The sequence below is a fragment of the Acanthopagrus latus genome, chromosome 17, assembly GCF_904848185.1.
Source record: "Acanthopagrus latus isolate v.2019 chromosome 17, fAcaLat1.1, whole genome shotgun sequence".
NCBI lineage: Eukaryota > Metazoa > Chordata > Actinopteri > Spariformes > Sparidae > Acanthopagrus > Acanthopagrus latus.
In genome coordinates, this window is record NC_051055.1 from 288,195 (window position 1) to 295,694 (window position 7,500).

The following is a 7,500-nucleotide window of genomic DNA, read 5'->3' on the forward strand; positions in this document are numbered from 1 at the left end:
GTAATAGTGGGCTGTGCTTCGCACAGCCCACTATGGACACCCTATAGCAGAGCTATAGAGGTGTCCATAGTGGGCTTGCGAGCACAGCCCACTAACTAGACAATTCCCCGCCGGGGAATCGCGAGAGTGGGCTGTGCGCTTTGCCCCATGACGAAAAAGCAAACATGGTATCAGCAAAATTTCTCCACCATCAAGCGGGAATGGCCTTAAATAACACAGTCACCAAGTTTTGTGGTCCCACTTTGAGAAATGTGGCAATAGGAGCGAGTTAGAGAAGGGTGCAGTTTTGCAAATCCTCTTCCTGATTTACAATGGAGTTAATGGGACAGTTGAGAGCTACTCTTGTTGGTTAGGGGCAGATAATTCAAAAACCGTGAATCCCACCGAGAAAATAGACACATTGGGAGAAAGAAGACAAGAGTGGCAACAACTCTGGAAAATTTCACTGTTTTTGAGTGAAATTTGTGGCTGGGAGCATCATCTAAAGAGAAAATTTCCCTTACCATCTTGCAAGGGCCAGCATTCAAAAACTACACAGTATAAGAAAAAAGTTGAAGACACCTCTAATAAACAGGATTTGTGCCGACATTTTAAAGTTTGAATGGTGTTTCTAGGTGAATGTATGCCAGAGCAGGAGATGTTTGAAAAACGTTGCAGATTTGCGACATTTTTACAACGTCCCATTCATTCCTTATGGGAAATGTTTGGCAGTTTTTCGCCATTTACGTCGCGAAAAATTGATATTCTTAAAAACTGAATGATAGCATACCGAGTCAGATCGAACCGCACGTTTTGACATATTGTTTGTTTGTGTGCGCTCAACGGTGTGGGACGAGTTAGCGACAGAAAAAAGAGCTCTCATTGTAAAGTGGATTGCAAAATAAACACTAGACAATTCCCCGCCGGGGAATCGCGAGAGTGGGCTGTGCGCTTTGTCCCGTGACGAAAAAGCAAACATGGTATCAGCAAAATTTCTCCACCATCAAGCGGGAATGGCCTTAATTAACACAGTCACCAAGTTTTGTGGTCCCACTTTGAGAAATGTGGCAATAGGAGCGAGTTAGAGAAGGGTGCAGTTTTGCAAATCCTCTTCCTGATTTACAATGGAGTTAATGGGACAGTTGAGACCTACTCTTGTTGGTTAGGGGCCGATAATTCTAAAACCGTGAATCCCACCGAGAAAATAGACACATTGGGAGAAAGAAGACAAGTGTGGCTACAACTCTGGAAAATTTCACTGTTTTTGAGTGAAATTTGTGGCTGGGAGCATCATCTAAAGAGAAAATTTCCCTTACCATCTTTCAAGGGCCAGCATTCAAAAACTACACAGTATAAGAAAAAAGTTGAACACACCTCTAATAAACAGGATTTGTGCCGACATTTTAAAGTTTGAATGGTGTTTCTAGGTGAATGTATGCCAGAGCAGGAGATGTTTGAAAAACGTTGCAGATTTGCGACTTTTTTACAACGTCCCATTCATTCCTTATGGGAAATGTTTGGCAGTTTTTCGCGTTTTACGTCGCGAAAAATTGATATTCTTAAAAACTGAATGATAGCATACCGAGTCAGATCGAACCGCACGTTTTGACATATTGTTTGTTTGTGTGCGCTCAACGGTGTGGGACGAGTTAGCGACAGAAAAAAAGAGCTCTCATTGTAAAGTGGATTGCAAAATAAACACTAGACAATTCCCCGCCGGGGAATCGCGAGAGTGGGCTGTGCGCTTTGCCCCGTGACGAAAATACTATGAAAGCTAAGGCAAAAGTATGCTATCATGTTGATAATTTTGACTTGTATGTACATTTTACAGTTTGAATGGTGTGTCTAGGTCAACGTATGCCAGAGAGAGAGAGAGAGAGAGAGAGAGGCAGACAGACAGATAGAGAGAGACAGATAGAGAGAGATATATGTATGGACAGACAGATAGAGAGAGAGAGAGATAGACAGGTAGAGAGAGAGATATACAGGTAGAGAGAGAGAGATAGATAGACAGGTAGAGAGAGATAGACAGGTAGAGAGAGACAGACAGACAGACAGGTAGAGAGAGAGAGAGATAGACAGATAGAGAGAGAGAGACAGAGACAGACAGAGAGACAGATATATATATATATATATATAGAGAGAGAGAGAGACAGACAGACAGAGAGAGACAGAGAGATAGAGACAGACAGACAGATAGAGAGAGAGACAGACAGACTGTGCTTGCCCAGCTGATCTCGGTTGCCACGGTGATCGTTGCCGACCCCGCCGGTAACGGACTGGGACAGCTCTTTTCTCAGCCCTTTCAGCCTCACATGCAGGACGTCAAACTGGTGCTATATATTCAAAACCATACATGATAGCAGCAAAAATTTTTCACGGTCAAGCCAGAAATGCCTTAAAGAGCATGCTCACCAAGTTTCATGGTCCTGGTGTCAGAAATGTGGAAATGCCAGCGAGTTGAAAAAGGGTGCAGTTTCGAAAATCCTCTTCCCGATTAACATTGGAGTAAATGGAGCCAGTGAGAGCTCCTCTGGTCGGTCAGAGGCAGATGATTCAAAAACCGTAAATCCGACCGAAAAAGTGGATGCATTGTGAGAGAGAAGACAAGTGTGGCTACAACTCTGGAAAATATCACTGTTTTTGAGCGTAATTTGTGGCCGGGATCGTCACGGAAAGAGAAAATTTCTGAGGTTTTTTTTGAGTCTCTCTCACTCTGTCAGTTGGTCTCCTGCACTCTGCTGCGCGAACATTCCGCCATACACACTCATTGAAAACCCTGAATTTTCCCCAAATCACTCATCATGGTTAAAGGGTCACAGTTCAAAAACTATACATCGTAGGAAAAAAGTTCAAATACAACTTAAATAGACGAGACCTGTGCCTACGTTTTAAAGTTGGAATGGTGTTTCTAGGCGAAAGTATGCCCGAGCAGGAGATGTTTGAAAAACGTTGCAGATTTGCGACATTTTTGACCTCGTCCCATTCATTCCTTATGGGAAATTTTTCGCAGTTTTTCGCGTCTTACGACGCGAAAAATTCGTATTTCAAAAATCTGAATGATAGCACACCGAGTCAGATCGAGACGCACGTTTTGATACCTTTTTTGTTTGGGTGCGACAAATGGTGCGGGACTAGTTAAGTGCCAAAAACGAGCGGGAGGATGAAAAATAATAATATTAAGAAGAGGCGCGAGCAATAGTAATAGTGGGCTGTGCTTCGCACAGCCCACTATGGACACCCTATAGCAGAGCTATAGAGGTGTCCATAGTGGGCTGGCGAGCACAGCCCACTAACTAGACAATTCCCCGCCGGGGAATCGCGAGAGTGGGCTGTGCGCTTTGCCCCGTGACGAAGAAACTATGAAAGCTAGAGCAAAAGTTGAATTCCACGTTGATAATTTGGACTTGTATCTACATTTTAAAGTTCGAATGGTGTTCCTAGGTCAATGTATGCCAGAGAGAGAGAGAGAGAGAGAGAGAGGCAGACAGACAGATAGACAGATAGAGAGAGAGAGAGAGAGACAGAGACAGAGACAGAGACAGACAGACAGATAGAGAGAGAGAGAGAGAGAGATATGTATAGACAGACAGATAGAGAGAGAGAGACAGATAGATAGAGAGAGAGAGAGAGAGACAGACAGACAGACAGAGACAGACAGACAGAGAGAGAGAAACAGACCGATATAGAGAGAGAGAGAGATAGAGAGAGAGAGATAGACAGATAGAGAGAGACAGATAGAAACATAGAGAGAGAGAGAGACAGAGAGACAGAGAGAGACAGATAGAGAGACAGACAGACAGATAGACAGAGACAGACAGATAGAGAGAGAGATAGAGAGAGAGAGATAGACAGGTAGAGAGAGAGAGCGATAGAGAGAGAGCGATAGAGAGAGAGAGATAGACAGATTGAGAGAGAGAGAGACAGATAAAGAGAGAGAGAGAGACAGACACAGACAGTCAGAGAGACAGACAGAGTGAGAGAGAGACAGAGACAGACAGAGAGACAGAAAGAAAAACATATATATATATATATATATAGAGAGAGAGAGAGAGAGAGACAGATAGAGAGAGAGAGAGACAGACAGAGACAGAGAGATAGAGAGAGAGAGGGAGAGACAGAGACAGACAGATAGAGAGAGAGAGAGAGAGACAGATAGAGAGAGGCAGACAGAGACAGAGAGAGAGAGAGACAGAGACAGAGACAGACAGACAGAGAGAGACAGATAGAGACAGATAGACAGAAACAGACAGTCAGATAGAGAGAGAGAGACAGACAGATAGAAAGAGACAGACAGACAGATAGAGAGAGATATATGCATAGACAGACAGATAGAGAGAGAGAGACAGACAGACTGTCTGTGCTGGCCCAGCTGATCTCGGTTGCCACGGTGATCAATGCTGACCCCCCCCCCTGCCCCCCGTGAACGGACTGGTGCAGCTAATTTTTCAGCCCTTTCAGCCTCACATGCAGGACGTCAAAACGGTGCCATATCTTCAAAACCGTACATGATAGCAGCAAAGTTTTTTCACGGTCAAGCCAGAAATGCCTTAAAGAACAAGCTCACCGAGTTTCGTGGTCCTCGTCTCAGAAATGTGGTAACGGGAGCGATCTCAAAAAGGGTGCAGTTTCGAAAAACCTCTTCCCGATTAACATTGGAGTGAATGGAGCCAGTGAGAGCTCCTCTGGTCGGTCAGAGGCAGATGATTCAAAAACCGTAAATCCGACCGAAAAAGTGGACGCATTGTGAGAGAGAAGACAAGTGTGGCTAAAACTCTGGAAAATATCACTGTTTTTGAGCATAATTTGTGGCCGGGATCGTCATGGAAAGAGAAAATTTCTGAGTGTTTTTTTGAGGCTCTCTCACTCTGTCAGTTGGTCTCCTGCACTCTGCTGCGCGAACATTCCGCCATACACACTCATTGAAAACCCTGAATTTTCCCCAAATCACTCATCATCGTTAAAGGGTCAGAGTTCAAAAACTATACATCGTAGGAAAAAAGTTCAAATACAACTTAATTAGTCGAGACTTGTGCCTACGTTTTAAAGTTAGAATGGTGTTTCTAGGCGCACGTATGCCAGAGCAGGAGATGTTTGAATAACGTTGCAGATTTGTGACGTTTTTGACCCCGTCCCATTCATTCCTTATGGGAAATTTTTCGCAGTTTTTCGCGTCTTACGACGCGAAAAATTCGAATTTCAAAAATCTGAATGATAGCATACCGAGTCAGATCAAGACGCACGTTTTGATATATTTTTTGTTTGTGTGCGACAAACGGTGCGGGACTAGTTAGCTGCCGAAAAAGAGCGGGAGGATGAAAAATAACTAGACAATTCCCCGCCGGGGAATCGCGAGAGTGGGCTGTGCGCTTTGCCCCGTGACGAAAAAGCAAACATGGTATCAGCAAAATTTCTCCACCATCAAGCGGGAATGGCCTTAATTAACACAGTCACCAAGTTTTGTGGTCCCACTTTGAGAAATGTGGCAATAGGAGCGAGTTAGAGAAGGGTGCAGTTTTGCAAATCCTCTTCCTGATTTACAATGGAGTTAATGGGACAGTTGAGACCTACTCTTGTTGGTTAGGGGCCGATAATTCTAAAACCGTGAATCCCACCGAGAAAATAGACACATTGGGAGAAAGAAGACAAGTGTGGCTACAACTCTGGAAAATTTCACTGTTTTTGAGTGAAATTTGTGGCTGGGAGCATCATCTAAAGAGAAAATTTCCCTTACCATCTTTCAAGGGCCAGCATTCAAAAACTACACAGTATAGGAAAAAAGTTGAAGACACCTCTAATACACAGGATTTGTGCCTACATTTTAAAGTTTGAATGGTGTTTCTAGGTGAACGTATGCCCGAGCAGGAGATGTTTGAAAAACGTTGCAAATTTGCGACATTTTTGACCTCGTCCCATTCATTCCTTATGGGAAATTTTTCGCAGTTTTTCGCGTCTTACAACGCCAAAAATTGATATTCTGAAAAACTGAATGATAGCATACCGAGTCAGATCGAACCGCATGTTTTGATGTATTGTTTGTTTGTGTGCACTCAACGGTGTGCGACGAGTTAGCGACAGAAAAAATGGCTCTCAATGTACAGTGGATTGTAAAATAAACACTAGACAATTCCCCGCCGGGGAATCGCGAGAGTGGGCTGTGCGCTTTGCCCCGTGACGAAAAAACTATGAAAGCTAAGGCAAAAGTATGACATCACGTTGATAATTTGGACTTGTATGTACATTTTACAGTTCGAATGGTGCGTCTAGGTCAACGTATGCCAGAGAAGGAGATTTGCGACTTTTTTGACTTCGTCCCAATCATTCCTTATGGGAAATGTTTGGCAGTTTTTCGCGTCTTGCGACGCGAAAAAATTGACATTCTGAAAAACTACATGATAGCATACCAAGTCAGATCGACCTGCACGTTGTGATCTATTGTTTGTTTGTATGCAGTCAGCGGTGTGGGAAGAGTTAGTGACAGAAAAAAGGGCCCTCAATGTACAGTTGGTTGGAAAATAAACACAGAGATAGAGAAAGAGACAGACAGATAGACCGAGAAAGACAGACAGATAGAGAGAGAGAGAAAGACAGAGACAGACAGTCAGAGAGACAGAGAGAGACAGATAGAGACTGACAGACAGAGAGAGAGAGAGAGAGAGAGAGAGAGAGAGAGAGAGAGACAGACAGATAGAGAGAAATATATGTATGGACAGACAGATAGAGAGAGAGAGATAGGCAGGTAGAGGGAGAGAGAGAGAGAGAGAGAGAGATAGACAGGTAGAGAGAGAGAGAGAGAGAGAGAGAGAGAGAGAGACAGGTAGAGAGAGAGAGAGACAGGTAGAGAGAGAGAGAGAGAGACAGACAGGTAGAGAGAGAGAGAGACAGGTAGAGAGAGACAGACAGACAGACAGACAGGTAGAGAGAGAGAGAGATAGACAGATAGAGAGAGAGAGACAGACAGACAAATAAAGAGAGTAAGAGAGAGAGAGAAAGACAGGCAGAGAGAGACAGACAGATAGACAGAGACAGACGGACAGAGAGAGAGACAAAGACAGAGACAGAGAAAGATAGAGAGAGATAGAGAGAGAGAGACAGACAGACTGTCTGTGCTGGCCCAGCTGATCTCGGTTGCCACGGTGATCGTTGCCGACCCCCCCCCCCCGCTGCCCGGTAACGGACTGGGACTGCTGTTTCTCAGCCCTTTCAGCCTCACATGCAGGACGTCAAACTGGTGCTATATATTCAAAACCATACATGATAGCAGCAAAATTTTTTCACGGTCAAGCCAGAAATGCCTTAAAGAGCATGCTCACCAAGTTTCATGGTCCTGGTGTCAGAAATGTGGAAATGCCAGCGAGTTGAAAAAGGGTGCAGTTTCGAAAATCCTCTTCCCGATTAACATTGGAGTAAATGGAGCCAGTGAGAGCTCCTCTGGTCGGTCAGAGGCAGATGATTCAAAAACCGTAAATCCGACCGAAAAAGTGGACACATTGTGAGAGAGAAGACAAGTGTGGCTACAAC